Below are 23,241 nucleotides of genomic sequence, written 5' to 3'. Positions count from 1 at the left end.
AATAATAAGAATATTAATGTCAATAATATCATTACCATAATATATTGAGATATTTTACCAAGACTTGGTTTAGCTGAAATCCATGTATGGATCAAAGAATAATTTTACACTACTATCTGGTTATTATTAGTTGCAAATCATGCCAAACAACAGCCTGGCTGAATAAGGAATTTAATCCGGATCAGCTATGGGTTTGCTCAAAAGTGCCTTCTTGACAGAAGGAATGTATTTTATTAGTGTTTTTTTTTTTTTTATAATGTTTTTTCTTGAATTATAATTTTAAGATAAGCAAAGTCCACTACATAATTCAAAATAAAAGAGGAAAAAAAAGTTGTTGCCATGTTTCTTCTTTGACTCTGTGAAAATGCAGAGGGATCAGGAGTAACAGCAGGGACCACCAGCGAAGCACAGCTGTCTTATGAAACAGCAGGAAAGAACGCTCCAGGAAGGACAGGCGGAACACCAAATAGAGGTCTGTAACATGAAAGGGTGTGTGTCTGCGGGGCAAAAGTCAGGATGACTGGGAACTTCTGAAACTGGTAAATAAAAGAGCCCAGCAATGTAAAATGAGCAAATACTCCAGATATTGTGTAAACCAAACACAGAAATGTCCAAAGGAAACGCAACTCAAGTTCAGGATGTTCTTTGACATGACGCTTCTTAACTAAACTTAAACTGTAAAATGTTCTTTAAGTGAATGTTAAAAGTCACCAGTCACCCAACAGGATGGACCTAGAGGATATTATGCTAAGTGAAATAAATCAGACTGGGAAAAACATATACCACATGATCTCACTTATATGTGGAATCTAAAGAACAGAATTAACAACAAACAACAACAAGAAAGTCACCAGTCATGAGTGACTTTTAGATAATTTCCTTTAGATAATGTTTTCACGAATGTTGGTAGGCCACAAAATGAATTAAATATATTCATTTCTCATTTCCCATGATTATGACTGGTGACGTGGACCATCTATTATACATTAGGCAAAACCTTTGCCTCCGCCCACACCACGTTCACCACTTAACATTTTTTCCATCCCTTCTTAAAATGCTGCTCCAAAGCATCTTCTTTCTGATATCTTCCATGATCACACTCATTCTGTGATGGACAACCCCATCACTTATGTTTTATAACTCTGTCCAGCTGCTTCTGGTTCTGGTTATATGCCCAATACCTATATTCCTGTCCCACATACTTTTATGTGTGTTTGGGGTGTGTTTGATTACCTTCACTGAATTCCACTTTTTCATGGGATCAAATGGCTTCATGTGATCGTTTTCTTTGAGGAAACACTGCATGTTTTTCTTTGTTTAGTGTGTGGTCATATAGTCTTCCTGAGGCTTCTACTGCTTTTTTAACTGTAGTCCACATTTTCAGGAGCTTGATTTAAGATATGGCAGAAACAAAACTTCTGTAGGTTAAGTCTTCTCACTGCTTTCTCCTTAAAACACACACACACACACACACACACACACACACACACACACACAGATGCATTCATATCCATGTTTCATTACTTTCTCTTGTATTAAATAGCAAACATTTATGAATTTTTTTCAATAATAATTCACATTTTTGTCTCCCAGGTATAGCCTCCTTGGCTATTGTATACAACACTAATATCTCCCTTCACTTAACCACTCTGGGGTATATGCTATAATATTTAGGAATAAGATCCCTTAATTGTGTAAAGGCAGAAAAGCCTCAGCTCAGAGAAGCCAGAGGACTTTCCCAGGCTGAGTGTCATTAAATGAGATGATGGGTACACAGCAGTTAGTTAACGTAAGTGCTCTCGAGTTAGATATTATTATAGGTAATGGTGGTAATTAGTTCTTACTTAATGATTCCTTTAAGATAGTTTTATCTCCCTAATTAGACTCTATGTCCTTTTAAAGCACTTACTGACTTTTTACCGTCCTGTGTAGCATTTGCATCTTAGCCAAGTGGGCTGAGTATTTGCTAATTGTTTGATTGATGGCAGGAAGGCAGAAGATAGGCAAAAGAGTTAGAGGAAAAACTAAGAACAACAAAAACAATCCTACCAAGATATGTAAAGTCTGCAAGATTCAGATGGTTATAAGCAAGAACTGGGTGGGCGATGGAGGCTACTGGAAAAAGCTTCCCAGAGATAATATTCTAAGAGAAAGCTAAAAAATATATTCTTCTGACAGTTTCTGACCCACATGACAGTTTTATAAAACTGAAAAAACAAACAAACAAACAAACAAAAAGAAACATTATTGAGTCCCAAGACTGTGATGATTTGATCTTTTGTGTCCTTTATATTTTTCTGTTATTCTATTACATACAAAAGGATGCACAATTACAACATAAAAGATTAAGTATAATCATTTTTAAAAGGCATAGAATTCATTAACAGAAAACAACATTAATGGAAACTGCAATGCACAGTTATAGCCAAAAAAAAAAAAAAAAAAAAAGATCTACAAAATAGATTCCAGGAACATTACAATAAAATGTTAGACAAAGTGGGAACCAGGAAGGGAAATGAGTTTTAACAGAAAGAAAAGTAGTTTACAACCTCCTCTGGCTCAAGGGAGAAAAAGCTCACCCACATTGCTCCCTTTAAGAGTTTTTCCAGGTTTAACTAGCTGCGTGGAGGTTCCCATATGGCTATTAAAGAATTATATTATCAAATAGAAAAATAATAAGTATATTAAAAACAGTATATAATCATGCTATTAGAAGGGAAGGGCCATGTCATGAGTGCATTATATTTGAGAGTTTAGAAGAGTAGGTACTCAATAAACGCTGTGCACAGCACAGGCTGTGAGAGCTCACTTTCTAAATCCAATATATAACTAAATAAATAATGCAGCCTTGATAACCCTCAAAATAGAAAGTAAATGGTCCATTAAGAGAACACATTAAGAAGTCTTATTGACTCATGCAAGTGCCCATTATTAGCCAAAAGTTCCCATCAATAGTATTCCCCACACAGAAAACACTCTTCTTAAATACACCTTCAGGCCATAAATTCCCACTCTTAGTTAGCTATTGACCAATGTTTCTAATTTGAAATTTTATAATTTTATAAAAATGTTACAATTTTTGCCTTAAAGTTGCATTTTTAAATAGGATGGCTTATTTTTAGAAAGCAATAACAGTCAACATTTTTTTTTTTTTTTTTATTTTTTTGATTAGAGCTAGTGTCCAACAGAAAGATAATTAGGTAAGCTACTGATCTCATTCATGCTGTCACCATGAAAGGGATAAAGCAATAGGCTTCTTCTTCAATCACACTGTAATCATAGACAAATCAGCTCTAAAAGAAATCATTCAAGTCATTTTCCATTAAATGCCAAGGGTACAAAATAGACTTGATGTAAACTGTATGAGGATGTTCTCTTTGCTTTTTGAATAGAGAACCCATTTCATACAGACCTGGAAGGCACACTAACAAATCCAAAATTATTGGTTTTCAATAGGATTCATACGTAGGCTGCCTAAATTACATTTCTCTCAACTTCAGACCATTTAAGCACGCAAGGTTCTTCAGTATGGGTTACAGACAAATCTCAAAGGTTAGAGTTAAAACTGTTTACTCAATTGCCATCCTACCTAGGAAATCAAAGCTGCTCTGACTAGTCTGGTTCATGAACTCAGATTTTTTGACAGAGTTGCCTGAACTTCCAGCCTAGAACTCTTTCCAAACTTGTTCTTCTTCAGCTCTTGCTGATTGAATATTATCTTTACCTTTACGATCTATATATTCTTCAGTTTATTACCTGCTAGATATCTTTGCCACCTTTCCCTTTGGTATCACTTTCTCCCTACTCCCCGCAAGCTAGACTTTTTGTCATATGGATTCTTTCTCTTAGTCATAAATTCCTTTTATTCCCACCTACCAATGCTTCTGGGGCCTTCTCTGGTGTGGACTAATGGTTACTATTATTACAGCTCAGACAACTTCTGGCATGGTTCTACATTAGCATTCACCCATTTCATTTTGTATCAGTAGATAAATGATGGCTTGTTTTTCTGCAGAAAGGAGATAAATGTACTACACACTTAATTTGAGAAGGGTTTAGTCATCACATAAGTCATTATTCAGATATAGCTGCACAGCAATTTATATATCTGCAAATGAATTAAGTATGTGTCATGTGGAATCTGTTTGACACAAATTTTAATCTCTAAAATATTTATAAGGAGGGAGTTGATGATATCCTTTCCCTTTGCTGAAAGGGCAAAGTTAAATGAAGTTTGTGTGAGCGGGGTGGTGAAAATATCTGAAAGTACTATCCAGAGAAAGAGGAAAAATGAAAAAGGAGGAAATAAAGGAGAATGGAAGGAAATAACAGAGAGAAGGTAGCAGTGAAAAGGAGAGGAGAAGACAAGAGAGAAGAGAAAGGAAGATGGGAGAGGAAAGGAGGGAAGGGGAAGGAAAATGGGAATAGCATTAGCTTTACGAGTAACAATGTTAGAGTCAAATATTCATGGTATGTAGGTTATATGCCAGACAAACTGAAATCCTTATTCTCTAGCTGCAGAACTAGAAAAGAGCTTGGATGGAAGGCACAGAAGACTCATCTCCTTTCTCCTTCCTGTGGAGTATTTTTTGGTAGTTGCTTCTCAGATACACCTTACCTCCCTTTGTTTATATTCCTCCAAGAACATTGTCAATATTAAGCCATTCTTTTACTCAGAAGGCTTTCTTTTCCCACCACAGAGAAAGGAATATCTACTTTTATACTAAAAACCAAAGAGAAAGAAACATAGCCAATGATATAAAATAAAAACATTATTATTGAATTAAATATTTAATTTAACCAAATTAATTTAGTTAACATAGCTTATTAATGAAGTTATTAACAAAAGGTTACTGTTTTATTTTAGTCATGTTCTTAGAGGCAAAATAAATGAATAATCATTACTAGGAAAATGGTTATGTGAAAATAGTCCATTTATATAGTGAATTTTTTGCAGCCACTAAAAGCATAGTTTACCTGATTTAGGAGTATTTCTATGATTTAATAGTAAATGAGGAAAGAAAATAAAGAAATGTGCATACAGTAAGAATCAATTTTTACAAATTAGTGACAAAACATCCTTCACACATTTATGTGTTTATAGGTATAAGGCTATGTAGACTTTCATATACATGCCTGTACAGTGTTACATGTGCACAGAGGAAAATAGAGAATAACATCTACTATGTTGTTAATATTGATTTCGTGGATGGGGGTGGGTGAGGGATGTGATGGAAAAGAACAGTAGAGAGAGAACAAGAACCAGGTTGGTAGTTGCTGAGGAGGACAATGGACAAAATATGTACGTATATATTAGAATTTGGCAGTTATTCTCTATGGAATTTATTGTATAGAATAAATTCACATGTGTCTCTGCATGTTTTTTCAAGTACTGGAAGAGGATTTAAGCTAGTCATAGACTTAGCCCTCTCTCCATCCCACTCAACATCCACTAAAACCACAATTATGTATTTAGAGTTCTACAAACAGCCCTGCACATACTCCTTCATATAATTCATCTCATCTCCTCTCCCTGCAACTTCCACAGAGTGGTGTAAACCGACATGTTAGGATGCAAATCATAAAGGGGCACGAGTAAGTCTAGAAGGTCAGAACTCTACAATGGTAATCCAAACTTCTAAGAAATAGCAATGTAACTAGACATAGGTTTGGTGGTGACAACACATGATGCAAAAATTAAATTAGCAAGAGAAACAAAGATGAACAAAACAAAAACCTGATGCAAGAAATTTTTATTAGGTCAACAATTGAAACTATTTTTGTTGTTTTAAAAAGCATATGATAATCATTAATAGAGTTTGTAATTTTTCAAATGCATATTTGCCACTTTGGTTTTTAATTCTCTCTTTTTTTAAATGAACATATATGTCTTTTTCTCTTGTATGTTACTTTTAAATTGAAGCTTTATTTTTGTCAAGTTAATATGCGCCCAGTTTGAATATTTAAATAATTCAATAAATCTTAGAATGAACAATAGCATTCAATTATGTTATTTTAGGATTTATCTCTGTATGTGTAAATATATTAAAACTGCTATATTTTGAGTGTTCACTTTACACATTATCTATTGAATTCCTATTATGGAAGTTGTATATTTAACTCACTTTACCTTATTTCTCCCCCTAACACATAACCCGTTATCAATTCTCTAAATATTGTCATGTAACCATTTTAGTTTCATCAATGTTAATTTTTTACATTTAAAAAAAAACACCAAACTGTTATCTGATTTAAAAGGAAGTCTTGTAAATGTTTCCCTGACTTGTGCACAACTGTTTGTTTTCTCTGGCAAAGTAATTCGTTTTTATTAATTTTTTTTCCTGTTTGATTTTCCCTGTACCTAATTTTTCAACAAACTTTTCATCACAGGTATAAAATTTAGTTCTACATCAAGCAATTATTTAGTTCATATTTTTTCTTGAGAGATCTTTTTTGTGTTTCCTTGTCTGCTCATCTGATATAAACTGGTCTCTCTGTGAGCATTACTACACAGCTCTCCTCTTGCAGCTTCCCTTACCATAAATCACTGTCTCGCTCTTATAGTATTGGATCTCCTATTTCCTGAAAGCCATGACTTCTTTCTTCTTGCTACGCTTCTCTTGGGAGCATATCCTCTATTAGCTTCCTTTAAAAGAGTGCAAGGAGATGGTTTTGTTAAATTGACATGTCTAAACTTGATCTATGCTTATAACTGATTAATAGCTTGATGGAGTATTGAAACAGAGATTGGAGATTGTTTTTCTTCGAATTGCTGAAAAAAATCTAACATCATGCTCAATTTCATTTTTTTCTGTGTTAACTGTTTTCCTCTGTTTTGGAAGACTTTGGAATCTCTTCTTTTTCCTTGGGGTTCTATAACTTCATGATGGTTTGCCTTGGTGTAGCTTTTTTTTCTTTTTTTAAATTTATTATTCTGAGCATTTAGTGAGCTCTTTCAATTTGAAAATGGATGCTCTCAGTTTTGGAAAATTTTCTTTGATAATTTCCTATTTTTTTCTTTTTCCTGTTTCTTATGTCTGAATTTCCTCATAGTTCGATTTTGCATGTCATGTATTGCGTCTTTAATTTTCTTGTATTTTCTCTCCTATTTTATATTTCTTTATCATATTACCTAGTTTCTGAATACTTTTTTAATTTAATCTTTGGACTATTCTAGTTTTTAAAATCCAGTTTTCTTTGTTCTCTGAATTTTTGTTGCATACTGCTGTTTTTTCATATAACTCAATATTTTCCTAAGAATGTTAATAATGATTTTTGTTTGCTCCTAGAATTATTTCTCTTTCCTCTAATTCCCACTTTTTTTCTGTTTACTGTCATTGATACCTGTCTTTCATGTATTTGCATGTCTATTGATCCCTGTGCTTCCATTCACTTTTAAGAATTAGGTGCTAAAATGTTAATTGGAATATTTGTTTGGAGTGGGGCAAGGCATTTCAGCAGGTGGTCTTCATGTCTATACAGCAGAATGAGCAAATATGGATGTGATATGTTACTGTAAAACGCACACATATCAGTATCTGTAAGTCATCTTTCCTGGGCCAGATTTCCTAAGGAACTCTCTTCACTCTTCCTTGAGGCTTACTGGGGTGAAAGCTATGTCTTGGCTAATAGCATTCACAGAGCACAGAGGAGACAGGGGTGGAACACTGATGATAACTGAATTTAGAGATTTTTCATTTTAATCACCACCGCCCTTCACCAACCTCAGGTTTAACTGGTGACTGACTCCATATCTTCTCTCTTTCAATCTTATGAAAGTAAACATCCTATCTTTTGACAGAAAGGGAGTGAGACAAGTGCCTGTCTGTACACAGCCTAAGAGGGACTCTGGGGTCATAACTGTTCTTTATGTAATCTTTCAAAAATTTAGATTAAGTTATAGTAGTGTTTTATATAATAAATATATTAAGTGTTTGTGAAATATATTACAAATGTTTTTCTCATGTTATTTCACGTTTTAATTTATTTTTGGTTCAAGCAGAACCTCTAAAACTCAAGTTATACAATAGTATAAGGAATATCTTCTCTGAGCTATGTATTGTATTAACTACTTTCACACAAATTATCTCATATATCATATTTAAGTTAAGTTGCTAGTTTTTCCCTTTTATACACAATGAAACCAATGTTCAGGGAACTGAGTAAACCCCACTGTCAGTATGCTTGATATGATCCATGGAGTTGAACACTGAAAATAAGGACTTTAGTTTTGGTTGTTATCTTTGCTCATATCTTTGCCATTATGTCCAATAATTCTAAATAAATTCATGAACCCCAGAGTGATTACCAATAATATGTACAGAAGATGTGGCCCTAATTTTGTATGTAAATATTAAAACATATTGGATAGAAAAGAGAAAGCTATTTTTACCTTTTTTAGAGTCTCATCTAATCAGATCACATTCTTTAATGCAAATTGGTTGATTTAACTGTAGAGTAGCAACCTAAGAGGATATGAACTGCCATGATATTGAAAAGCTACATCATTAAAAGACCTCAATTCAAACATATGCTTATGTAGTGCTTCCTTCAGTGTTTCAGCCAGATAAGCCTGAGACTTCTCTTTCTTCCTGGAACACTGTAGATTCTGTCAGGATTCTATGGGATTTGTGGGGCCCCATTTCACTACTGGGACCTCAATCAACCTGATTGTTGTAACTGTAATGACTCTAGGCTACTGAACTCTGAAATCTGGCTAGTCCATTGCTCAATAAGCTGTTCCAGAAATTTGAAAATGAATGTACACTTTCTAATTGTTTTTTAAAGGCAAATATATCAATGATATCTAAATTTGCCAAAAGTATTACAAGCAAGGAAGAATGCAGACCAATGTAACTTACTAATAATGATGCAAAATACTAAACATAATATTAGCAAACATAATTCAATGTCACTTTAAGAAAATAATACACTATGACAAATTGGAATATAGTCCAGAAATTCAAGATTAGCTCAATTAGGAAATACATTTAGATCTCTAATAATAATAAAATACATAAAAAATTATCTCCTTAGATCCTAAAAAGGCTTAAAGAAATTTAACATTTATTCCTGATTTGAAACAGACTCAAGAAAACAGGAATTTCTACAGACTTTCTTAAAATGATACAATGCATGTACTTTAATCCTAAAGTCAGTTCTGTACCTAATGTGGACTCAATAGACACATTTCTACTAAAATAAGAAAGAAGGTAAGGATGTTCACAACCGCCAATAAGGATATTACATTAACATACACGAATCAATAGCTTTCACACACACACACGCACACACACACACATACACACTTACACACCAGTTTGATGACATAATGGTAAGTAAAACTCCCTTTACATTAGCAAGAAAGAAGATTAAAAATTTAAGAAAACTAAATAAGAACTGTGTAAATCTATACAAAAGAAACTTTAAAATACTCATGAAAGGGACTTTCACTCCCATCTGGGAGTAATGAAGCACCCTTCCCTCTACCTGCTGGGATGTTATCAGAGGAGGTTTCACCAACTCCCAGCAGGAATGAGGCCACTCCTCGTGGCATCTCTGGAGGCCAAGTAGGAAACAGTGATGAGAAGCTTCTTCTCCACCAAGGCTAAGAGGTATCAGTGAAGACCAGTTGGGAGCCAGAATGTTTACTTATATCAAGTAATAACAAGGAGCCCCTCATCAGTTCAGGAGTCAATGAAAACATCGGGGAATCTAGACTTTAAACTAGTAAAAAGGCAGCATCCCTTCTTCTCCTGTTGGAGCGGTGTCAAAGGCAGCCATCTAAAATAGTCTAAATAAGATCCAGGACTCATAAAATAACACCCAAAATAGCTGATTTAATTGAAAATCACCCATCATATTAAGAACCAGGAAGATAGAGAACCGAATAACAAAGGACACTCATTGGATGCCAACACCAAGAAGACAGAAATGTTAGAATTATTTATGAAGATATTAAAGTAATTGCCACAAAATTCTTCAATAACAATTATAAACACACATGAAATAAATGAAGTGATAGAAAATCTAAACAACAAATTGGAAGATATGAAGGAGAACAAAATAAAAAATTTAGAAATAAAAAATACAACAAACAAAATAATAATAATAATTAATAAAAAAAACCCTCCATAGATGGAATCTAAGTAGAATGGAGAAGACAAAAGAAAGAATCAGTGAACTTGGAGATAGATTAGAATTGACCCAATCTGAACAACAAAGAGAAGGAAATAGACTGAAAAAAATATTGAACGGAGCCTAAGGGGCTCGTGGGACTGTAACAAAAGACCTCAGATTCCCAGAAGGAGAGAAGAAAGAGAAAGTGGTGGAAAAAGTATTCAAAGTGACAATTGTAGAAAACTTTCCAAATTTGCCAAAAGATATAAATGCACATATTTTAAAAGCTGAGGGAATTCCAAACAGGATAAACCCAAACAAACCCACACAAAGAAATATCACAATCAAACTTCTGATAACTAAAGACAAAGAAACACACACACACACACACACACACACACACACACACACACACACACTCCTGAAAGCAGTGACAGAGAAAAGTTACCTTACCTATAGAGGAAAAACAATATGAATGACAGTGGTCTTCTCATCAGAAACCACCGAGGCCAGAAAGAAGTGAGTGATCATTTCTCAAGTGCTAAGAAAAGAACTCTTAACTCCAAAGCCTGTATCCTTGGGAAATATTTTTCAAGAACTATGGAAAACTGAAGACAGTTTCAGGTGCAGGAAAACTAAGAAAATTTGTTATCAGCAGATTAAAAGAATGACTAAAGGAAGTTATCTAAATCGAAAGGAAATGATAAGAGAATTTTGAACCTTCTAGAGGGAAGAAAGAACAATGGAAAGGGGAAAAACATGCATGAATACATTTTTCTACTTCTATTGCATTTCTTAAATTATATTTCACTGTTGAAGAAAAGATTATGACACATTTGATATGACTCTAAATGTACAGAGAAGAAATATTTAAGACAATTGTAATGGGGAGGATAAAGGGATGTTAGAGGAGGTCAAACTTGTAAATATATTGTGGTTAACGAAAGCCAGGTTTCTCACTGTCAGAGACAGGAATTAAAAATAAGGTAAGGGACACGGTGAGGATGAACATTGTGGCAAATTATGCTTTTAAAAAGTTAAATACATACAGATAGTTAGATGTTGACATACTTGTAGATGTGTGTGCATATGTGTGCTTGCATACATTTCTTAGCTCAGATTACTCTAAAAGTAATCACACTCTAATAGCAGCAATAAGCAAATCTAGTGAATTTTGATAACCATTTATAAATACCATTTTCCAATAATAGAAAGTGGATGCTTCTATGTCTGAGGCAGAGAAAGTACAAGATAAACTTAAAATATCAATCTTTTGAATGCAGAAAGTGAGAAAGTGCTCAAAAAGGATAATGCCATGTCAAAAGAACTCAGGAGCCAACTTCAAAAAGCTACTAGTGGCCAAAACTGGGACATTTTTAGCCAAAACATATTAATACTAGTAATGTGTCATATCCCATAACCTAAATATCCCTGTGTTGACACTGATTAAATAAATACATACATATATACATCAATCAATCAATCAATCAATCAATAATAGATAGATAGATAGATAGATAGGTAGACCAAAAAGAGACAACTTTTCCATATAGCACAATTTAATATATAGATAAAGAATCCTAGACATAGAACATCACCATTTTGCAGACACACTCTAATATTTGTCCTAGGCAAGTATCTTCAATGTATGCTAAAATTAGTTGGGAAAGTATTATGATAAACAGGACATTTGCAAAATTTCCAAGTATCTCCCCATAAGATACATATTAATTAAAAGTGAAAAATGGTTATTTTATGGGTTGAAATCTTGGCAGATGCCACCTTAATAAAGTCATCAAAGTTAATATCACTACTAATGAGGCATATTGTCATCATGTACCTGGTATGACATGATGCACTGAGAAGAGTGCAACTAATTTCTGTGTTATTCTTGCCAAGAAATGTATGACTCAGACTCAAGCAGAAATTTAAACTAAATGAAATGGGGAATCCTGGCTTGGGCATTTGAACAGTAGAAAGGAATTAGTGGAACAACTGGTAAATTTGAATAAGGTATCTAGATTAGTCAATAGTATTGCATCAATATTAATGCTTTCATTTTTAAAATTGTACTATGGTTGTGTAACATTTTAGCATTTGAGAAGCTGGTAAAGAAATTTCAGGAACTCTTTGTACTATATTCGAAACTTTTCATACTTCTGAAATTATTTCTAAATAATTTTGTTATTTATAACAAAAGTAAAAATAAATCACTAGCATGACCTCTCTCCTGATTACAACCTAACTGGTCACCAGCTATAGTTTCAAATTTGTTGGTATAAATATACTAAAATATTAGGAGTTTTATATAAAGAAAATGGAGTTCACTGTATAAAACAAGTTCGATATTCTATGTTTGTATTTGGCCATAAAGGATTTTAAGTTAAAATGTCCTAAGGAAATTTATTACCACAGTTAAATTACTAATTTTTAAGTTCAGATTTAGATTTATCTATAGCTTATAATTTTAAAATCTGTTACTTCTTGCTGTCTTTTATGTAAACTTTTCATAGTTGAATAAAAAGTAAGGGCAGATTAGGAAGTGATAAACTAGAACAGGCCCTTTTCATCAGATCTTTTCCAAATAAAGTTATCCTAGTATATAATCTCTACAGGCAAACTTTTTTTTTCTGGCAGAGAAACTATGTATAAATGTTTGTGCTTCTAACATAGAGAAAATTATAAACAGTGTAGCAATTTCTCTGATTGGCAAAGAATGAAGCATGCTGGGGTTTTGAACATTCCACATAATTTTATTCACATTTATCTTCAATTAGGCATTTGGTACATGTGAAGGCAATATTATAATTGAGATAAAATATTTACACTTAATGTTTTGTGTAAGGCTAAAAAAAGATAACATCTATTTGATAGTTTGAACTCATTGGAATTTGACCAGTTAGAATGAATAGCTTTGCTTGAAAATATCTAGACGGTCAGGATTTAGATGGGTAAGCTGCCTGATTAATTCCAGATTTCAAATATTTTCATTCCAAATTTTCTTCCTGCCAAGTTAATTATAAGGAACAATATAGATCAGTGCAAGTGGTTTTGAAAAATGTTATGTTGTTTAGGGTCAAAAATAAGTTCATGATATTTAAACTTCAGTTTTACTGGGTAAATGTATCCTTTGTCAAATTCTAATTTTTAAACATTTTTGGAAGTAATTCTTGCAAGGTTTTGTCACACTCAGTGTTATTTGGAAGATGAATTCCATTTGGCTGTATTTCATAGCACCTGCAGCTTTCGGAAATAACTAAAATTTTCAGTTGACGTGTCCTAGATTTCAATTTATGTTGAAAGTTAAAATTTGTATGCTTGTGAGGGAGGTGCCCTTGTTAAGAAGAATATCTAATGATGAAGGGCAACTAAAGTCATCCAGTGTTTTAAATCTCTACTCCGGAGGGAAAAATATATAAAAGTAATGCTTGAAATTTGACTTCAGCTGCTAAAAGAAAAATGAGTTAGAAGAATATGTAGAAGTATGTATCTGCCTTTTTTTCAATGTTGATGTTTCATAAGCTAAATAAAATATTTCTATTTTTAATATTGTATGGTATGTGCAAATTAAACAGTATTTTACTAAATGAATACTCCACAAATAAATTTTGTAACATATAGTAGGCCACCATTATTTGATGAGTTATCTTTTTGAGAGTTAAAATAAACAATGAAAGAATAAAAAGGGATACAAATTGTCTTTAGTTTGGGCCCAAATTCTACACTTTCATTGAGAGAAGGAGTTCTGTTGAGGTCAGATACAGGAACTATACTGATTAATTCCAGTTTTGAGTCAAAGTCCCTGGAAAAAGAATGATCCAGCAAGGAGCTGGTAAATTTGGAGCAACCAAATGGATAAAAGATTAAGTAACCGAATTATAAACCAATCAGGAAATTTTGTATACAGCCAAATACCTGGGTCTCAATTAAATTTAATTCTTATTTGGAATTTCAAGAATATTGGGGGCTGACCTGAAAATTCAATATGCATGTTCAACATTGAGGATTTGCAATGGCATAAGAATATATGAAGAGCTCTTTGGGGATTTCGTCAAGTATTAAATTTATCTGAGTTTAAATACTTTTATGAAATAACAATTGACTGTCCACAGTTAGATTTGGGGCGGGGGATACATTTTAAAGTTGTAGACATCTTTGATTCTAGATCTGCCTTAGAATAGAGAAAAAGACAGCCAAAGGGGATATTTCAGGTGAGAAATTCTGAGATTTTTCTGGCTTGTTTTCCTAGTGCAAACCTAGAAAGGTATAAAAGAATCTCGCTGGAAAAGATGGGTAGAGGTATACATGCCATTGAAGTTTAATGTGTCCATGGAAAAAGAAGCATTAATCTCCAGAATGTTTCAGTGATGAGACAGGCCTTGAAAAACACTGAAGAATACTTGAGGGAGGCTTAACAGTATTTTCTTCCAGGGAGACATGGACTATTTATGTCTTGGTCATCATTATGTTTCCAGGCCATAATGGATTACTTGACACTTACAAGGCACTTCACAAAAATTTAAGAACAAGAAATTTAGCCACTTTCTCTGTTTTTCCTTTACTTTTTCAATCTAACTTCAACCACCGTACTTATTACAGTATGTTGAGTTATCATATAGCATGTTGTATGTGGAGAGAGGACAGAATTTCAAGTACTAGGACACATATCACTTTGAATCAAATTCTACCCATTACCAGTTTAAGAATTTAAGAGATTTACTTAACTCCATTGGGCTTCAGTTTCCTCAACTGTGAATTGAGATACATTAAACCAAATTCATGTACAAGAAGTAAAGCACAATGTTTAATATAAAGTGGAATGAGTAGATTGAATAAGACGGATGATAAATTCAGAATAGAGACTATAGAATAGAATAATTGCAAATTTGTGGTAAAACGTCTGCTGAAGAAATTGACTTAATGAAGAGATTGTCTTCTAAATGCAGCAAATGACAAATTCACTCATGATCTAGGCAACAGTACTAGGGTTTCCAATTCATGAGAAGGGTAGACTATTATGTCCCCTAATTGTGGTGACTATTTAGGAGTTATTTGGGCAATGCACTACCACAGGAACAAGGCAGAACATTTTTGTCATTGTCTGGTTCTTAATACTCCATTCCTGAAGCATTGCTGGACTGTTAAAAGTATGGAAACTGGGTTGTACAGTGACCTAAAAAGAATCTCTGTCCTACTGGTTCTCTAAAGAGAGTAAGAAGAGGAAAACTGGTAGGAGCAAGTTTGGAGTCCAGTGTATACCTGCAGGGACCTCAACTTAAAAAACTGATGGCTAGAAAATTAGAGAGCAGTGGGAGAGTCTAGTAGTCATTATACAAATAGAAGTTGGAGTAAGGCCTCTACCCACTAAGTAGAGGACAAGGACCGTGGGAGGTGGGCTGTTTGTTGATGTGAATCCTTCCTGGGTCATTTTGGGCTCTCTCTATCAGGGACAAAAATGAGAATAAGCCTGTGGTGACAGGAAGAAGAATTAGACATACTGTGTAATTCAAATTCCAGGGGAAACTAGAAAAGAATAACAAATGTCTAAACACATATAGAATGTCTTACAATTTAGGTTCGTGTTTCTAACACATTTGGCAGAGAGTTTCAAGAAGACAAATCCTAAAGATATACAAAACAAGGGTAGAAAATTTAGCATTCAAAGAGATATTTTAAAATATGGCTGGCCTTAAAACGTGACAGGCACATTGAACAGAATTTGACCTTCTTGTGGCAATTTGTAACACAAAAAGATAAATACTTTCACAAAAATAGATTTCATGTTTGTCTAAATTAAATGATAAACATTATTCTTTCTGAAGCCTGCATAATCCTAGATCTTCAGTTTTCAACAATGAAAGATGTATTCAGATATTTTTATCCAAAGCTTTTCCTTTATTCTTCTGAATACCCATTTTCTTCTTCGTACTCTAAGGAAAATGAATGGAATGGGACCTGACTCACTTTGTAAAGCAGCTCAATCATAGTTGGATATATGTTTGTATAATCTAACTTCATTGTAACCTTATGACTTAGATATATTTATCTCATAACTCACAGAAGATTTAATTTTTATTTTCTTGATGTATCTTTTTTTGATGATGAACAAAACTATGTTCCAAACTATGAAATCAAAGTTGTGTTTGTACATAAAAAAACTATTCTGGGGTAAGTTTAGTCTTCCCATCACCTGGCAACATTTTTCATACTAACATATGAGTCTTATGCTAAGGCGCATTAATAAATTTATGCCAAATTCCAAATTCCTAGAAATTCTCCAAAAGACATGCATTTTATATATATGTACATATGTTTTACAGCACTAGTTGTAGTAGGTCTGGGGATGTAGTCAGTAATTCTACTCTTCCTTAAGAAGGCACTCTAGCTTGATGAATCATTTGGAATCCTATGTCCATAAGGAGCATAAGAGTAAACCAAGAACACAGCACTGTGACATGTTACATAACAGAGAATGATATCCCTGGCATTCTCCCAACCTATTCCTATCAGCTTGTGTTCCAAACTTCAATGTAGATTTTTAAAAGAAACCTAATGGTGAATTTTAGCCATTAGGGGACAGGTAAGTGGTAAGTTTCTACTTCCCAACCAAGGCTTATGCTGTTTGCCTTCCTTTTTAGTAAGCTCCTCCGGAAGCCTGCTGTTGTAAGGTATGTTGGGTTCTCTTAATGAAACAAGTGTGGCCTTAAGTCAAATAGCTCTTAAGTATAAGAACTAAGATATGAATCCAGGTCTCCTGACTCCAATTCCATAGCCAAAATATATACTAAAGGGCTTAAATAACTAATCCTTTGCAGGAGAGTTAAGTAAATTTGAGTTTGATTCAATAATCAAGAAATCACCTGAGTGTGGTTCCCTTACAGAAGTAGAACTCCTTTTGACGTCAGTTGAAATAAGACTCTATATTGAATCCAGGGTAGGGCTCTAAATGGACATTCCTATTGCCTGATCATATTTCTTAGTAATCTCTTAATATTTATAGACAGAATGCCAAAAAAGTCAAGTATGTGTTAATCAGTTCCTAAAAGGATTAGACCCTAACTTTAAGTATTAAACCTTTGCTTATCTTGTCAAACTTTCAGTCTTGGAATCCTAATTACTAACCTATCTCCCTGTGCATGCAGATGGTCATGGGGAGGAAGTTCCTCCTTCCTTGACCAAAGTAATTTATTAGTTTGTTGAAAGATTGCACAAGGCTAAGCTCTCTGCTTATCACTGAAATATGCTTGAGGAGTGTGTATTTTGTACTTGTAAGGTCATTGTGTTACCACAAGCTCTAGACTGTTTGTTTGAACAAGGGCAAGAACATACACATAGATCATTCAGTAAACTTATTAATTAGATGTATGGCGGTTAACGAAGATAAACACTCTATCTACACAGTATCTGAGGAAAAAACATCAAAATTCCTAGCCTGTCTTCACATTCTGATGCCAACACAAATTTTATATAAACATATTTTTTATCCTTAGTTTGATATACATGCTGATAGCTTACTTTATTTCCATATTAATGCACCTATATCACAATAGATTCAATTCATGCATGATGATTTGTTAGAATTAAGAAATTAAAAGATATCTGGGTCTATCACATCTACCACTCATGAAATGTCTCTAAATTTTTCTTAACATTATATATAATATTTTAACACAAAATTATAAATTGAGTGTCTTAAATTTGCTACCTATTAGAAAAGGAGTATCTCTTTTATATGTTTCAAATTGTTAATATTTCTGAGATCTTTCACATAATTATAACATTTGAGATTCAATTTCAGACTAGTCACACATCTTCTCATAAAATTTAAAAAGCAAAATGGGTGAAAAATTATTTCTGATTGTCAAATGGATTCAGATCAAAATTAAATTATTGCTTAATGTAGTTCTAAAAAAACATCAATTAAGCAATCATTTACTGGGTCCACAATTTAAGAACATTCGACTTGTGGAGACATGGTAAAAACAAATGAAAAAAGACAATTTTATTGAGGAAACATTTTAAGATGAAAGTACTAAGTACCCTGTTTCACTTTTTTTTCTAAATGTAAATATTACAATTCACTGTTAGCCAAAGCTTGTTGAAGAATGGCAAGATATAAGGTGCCAGTGACCAAGGTAGGAAAAGGAATTCCCTTGCCCTTTGGTTGAACAATTGCCTACCTTTAAAAATACCATTTGGTCTACAAGGCACCAAGGAGACTAACTTAGTGACAAGAGTAAAAGGGCTTCTTATTGGTGCTGCCTTGGGATTCTTCATCTTGAGTGAGTATATTTCAGGAACTCATGTCACCTGCTCTTCCTTTTTTTCGAGTCCTATTTTTTTCTTCATATTTATCAAGAACAAGTCTCACTTTGTAGTTTAGTATTTTAAAACTATTTCAATTCATTGTCATAAAGAATGTTATTTGTTGTTTATTTTTTGATATTATTTTTTAAACAGGGTAGGGCTCTAAAAAATGTCTTGATTATTTTTTTAATTTTTATTAAATTTATTGGGGGACATTGGTTAGTAAAATTATACAGGATTCAAGTGTATATTTTTATAATACATCACCTATATATTGCATTGTGTGTTCACCACCCAGAGTCAGTTCTCTTTCCATCACCATATATTTGACCCACTTTTCCTTCTTCTACCACCCTCCTTCCCCCTTTCCCCTCTGGTAACCACTAAACTGTTGTCTGTCTATGAGTTTTTATTTGTTTGTTTGTGTTGTTCATTTGTTGCTTTCAGTTTTACATCCCACATATGGATGAGGTCATATGATTCTTAAATTTTTTGGTCTGACTTAATTTGCTCAATATGATAATCTCAAGATCCACCCATGTTGTTGCAAATGGCAGTATTTCATTTTTTTCTATGGCCGAGTAATGTTCGATTGCATATTTGTACCATATCTTCTTTTTCCAATCATCTATTGAAGGACATTTTGGTTGTTTCCATGTCTTGGCCACCATAAATAAGCTGCAATGAACATAGGGGTCCATATATCTTTACAGATAAATGTTTTCAGATATTTTCAGTAGATACCCAAAAGAGAGCTTGCTGGATCATATGATAAATATAGTCTTAATTTTGTCTCGTTTATCATGATGAAATGTCCATCTTTATCTCCTGTTACCCTTTTTTATCCTGAAGTCTGTTTCATCAGATATAAGTATGACTCCATCTGCTTTTCTCTGGATGTCACTTGCTTGAAGTATCATTTTCCACCTTTTCTCTTTGAGTCTGTATTTGCCCTTGTAGCTGAGATGTGTCTCTTGGAGGCAACACATGGTTCAGTTTTGTTTTTTGATCCAATCTGCTACTCTGTGCTTTTTTATTTGTAAGTTCAGTCCATTTACATTTATGGTAATTATTGATATATGAGGATTTCCTATAGCGATTTAATCTTTTGTCTTCTGGTAGTTCATTATCTCCATTGCTTCTCTGCATTTGTGTTTCTGTCTTTTGTATTTGTTTAGTGGTAATGTAGGATTTTTTCCTTGTTTCCTCTTTTTTAATGTTATATGTCTCCATTCTGGATATTTCTTTGAGTGGTTACCATTAAGTTTATGTAAAAGAATGTTTCATATATACAGCAGTCCTTTTTCTTCAGCATGGACCTTATCTCTATTCCCCTTTCCAAATTCAGACCTTACTCCCTCCCCTTTTTGTTTCTGTTTTCACAAATTATCCCTATTCATTCTGTGAGTTAATTTTTGAGTTGCATTAGAAAATTGACTTCTTCTTTATGTTTTTTTCATCTTTACCCTTTATGTTATGTTTAAGTATATAGTGCCCCATTCTGTGTCAGGTTGCCATTTCCTGCTTCTTTCTGTCTGTTAGTGATCTTATTCATAGTTTCGTATCCTTTTGTCTTTTTGTTTCAGGTACAATAACCTCCTTTAGTATTTCCTGTAATGCAGGCTTTGTGTTGGAAAATTCCCTCAGCTTCTATATATTTAGAAAGGTCTTTATTCCTCCTTCATAACTTTGCAGGATATATTATTCTTGGCTGGTAATTTTTCTCTTCCAATCATTTGAATATTTGATTCCACTCCCTCATGGCTTGTAGAGTTTATGCTAAAAATCTGCTGATAATCTAATGGGCTTTCCTTTGTAGGTTACCATCTTCTTTTCCCTAGCTGACATACTTGAGAATTCTTTCTTTATCATTAATTTTTGACAGCTTCAATGTAATGAGCCTTGGAGAAGGCCTGTTAGGATTGAGGTATTTAGGTGTTCTGTTTGCTTCTTGGATTTGAGGATCCAATTCTTACCATAGGTTTGGGAAGTTCTTGTTGACTGTTTGAATAGACTCTCTGTGCCCGTCTCCCTTTCTTCTCCTTCTGGTATACCCATTATTCTTATATTGCTCTTTCTGATGGAATCATATAGTTCTTGTAGAGTTCTTTCATTTCTTTTAACTCTCTAGTCTCCCTCTTCCAGCTGTTTCATTTCTAGATTTCTATTTTTGATATCATTAATTCTTTCCTCCATCTGTTCAGCTGTATTTCCTAAGTTCACTATTTCATTCTTCATCTTTTTAATTGAGTTTTTCAGCTCTGGAATTTCTGTTTTGTTTATTTTTAAAACGTAAATCTCTTTGGTAAAAATATTCATTTTATTTGTTGATTTAATTCCTAAGTTCAATAAAGTGCCTATCTGTGTTTTCTTGCATCTCGTTGAGTTTTTTCGGAACTGCAATCTTGAGCTCTCTGACATTTAACACACATATTTCCATGTCTTTAAGTTTATTTTCTGGAGATTTTTCATTTTCTTTCTGAGCTGCCTTATTACCTAGGTTATTCCTGGCAATTAAAGGATTATTTCTATTCCTGGGCATATCTATTGGAATGAATTCTACAGCAGCTTAATGTGAAAAGGTCTTTCTTTTGCCTTTCAGTAGGTCATACTGAAGCATTTTATTTTTTCTTGCCCTGTTCCAGCTTCTCATGGTGGAATATTTCCTGGCGAGGTGGGAGGCCTGGTCTCAGGTCACCACCACCATGGGAAGAAGTGGTGGGCGATGAAGTTCTGAGCCCCTGAAATCCCAGTGCTGCCCCTGGAGTCCCGTGCAGAGCTGTATGCCTTAGTAGCCTTTCGTGTCCCCGCTGAAATCAGTAGCAAAACGTAATGGTCACTGGGAGAGGCCACTGGTGTGTTTCTGTCTTTGCTCTCCTCTGAGTAATAGCTATGGCCAGACCACAACTGCCTCACCCCTATAGCTCGTCCCTTGTCACTAGAATTAGCCACAGAGTGAATCTGCTACTTAGGAACTGTCTCTCTAGTACTCATAGCTGTAGATATTCTGCTCTTTAATCTGTCACTGCTAGCGATTTTTTCTGGGGCCCTCTGCTAACACTGGAAGGATGTGCAGGAGGTGAGTTCTGGGAGGTTCAGGGGAGGCAGTCAGGCTCCTTGGCTTTGTTTTCTGCCTGGCCATGAAGGCTGTTAGACCGTAGTTGTTGCACTTCTGTATTTGGTCTTTGACCCAAGGACTCTGTCCCGGTCACTGGATTCAGCTTAATGTATGCTGATCTCTCAGGTAGGATTGCTGGGGCCGCAGTGAGTGCACCTACAGTCTCAATCCTACCCTCTCCCTGGACCGCAGTGAGATCTGGGCAGCCTCATTCTCTGCACTTCTTTCTTCCCTGTTCACCCCATTTCACCCACTTTCAGATGTTTCGATGTGCAGATCTCTCAGACATATTTGTGTGTTGCATAGGGAATCCTTTGAGTTATACCTATTCAACTCGTAACTTCAAGGGGAGAGATCAATGAGCAGCCTTCATATTGCCATGATTCTGACATCACTTGAAATTATTGATTATTTACTTGTTTTATACCTTAAATCTTTTATTAGAAAAAATTACATATATATATGTATACACACACATATACACACATATATATAAATAATTTATATATATATTTTACTTTTTATAACTTTATCTTGTTATATTTATTCTACATTACTATTTGTTCAATTAGCTATTTGTCCACTTATTATTTACATTTCTTTTTACATTTTATTTCTTCAAAACACTTACCCACTTTATTTTTATTTTAATTTCTCAATTTTTATGTTAGTTTTGTTGCCTCTTTTTATAATGGCCATAAACAAGGTAGCAACAACAGAGGAAAAGAGTAGCACAGAACATTTGTTTATTCAATGAGAAAGAAATGTATTACATGACCGCAAGTTATTAGGCACAATGTTCAGGAGAAATATGAATTAGTGAAGAATCATTTACTCAGTCTTTGGAGCTTACATCATCGTCATCATAATGGATTTGATGCAGTTCCTCTCAGCCATTTCTTTGAGATTGACTGTCCCTATAATACCAAATGTAAAATTGTTCTCTCAGAACCAACTGAGTGCTATTGATACACATAGAGTTTCAGGAAGTGCACTGCCCTGATTCTTTCCTGACAAGAGAACAGATGTTCAACAGTGCCAGGTAGGGGTATAGATAAGCCTGCTGAGGAGCGTGCATTTGCCAACTTTCGTTGTATTCATTCTATGAGGACTCCCATGACAAATCTCTCTCAGGGTGTCCTGCCTGGAAATAGCTATTCTGAGTAATTCTTGTATGTGCATTGTGGATGACAAAGCTGACCATATTTCCCTCTTTGCCTTGACTGTTGGGATAGTCATAGTCAGATCTGTGGCTCATCTCTCGCAATTTTGTAGCAGGAATTTATAGGATAAACTTGGCTTACTAAAATTCACCCTTGGCTGCCTCTTTGTTTTTCTTATCTTTATATTCAATGTTCCCTGATTTCTTTAGTGATTAGTATCCTTTGTGTTGCTTTCCTCTTCTATGCATTTTGAAAGGTGCTTTAAATTAGTTTTAAGAGACACAAGCCTCATTTTTTTTTTCATTACTATAAAGTTTTTTAACAGATTGCATATTTTTGGGCGGAAAGTATGCTCTGTCTGCCTCCACTGGCACTGAATAGCATACTCCCTGATACAAAAAAGGTGTGAATTCTAGTTTAATTGATTCCAGAGCACTTCTGTGTTTTTATTGTCATACAGAAACCAAGTATTTAGGATCCATACGTTCCCTCATTTCAAATTTTTAAAAATCATTCCATGAACATTGTTTCTAA

This window comes from Rhinolophus sinicus, chromosome 16 (assembly GCF_057876585.1).
Source record: "Rhinolophus sinicus isolate RSI-liver-muscle chromosome 16, RSI-T2T, whole genome shotgun sequence".
NCBI lineage: Eukaryota > Metazoa > Chordata > Mammalia > Chiroptera > Rhinolophidae > Rhinolophus > Rhinolophus sinicus.
Note: the sequence above shows the minus strand (reverse complement) of the source record.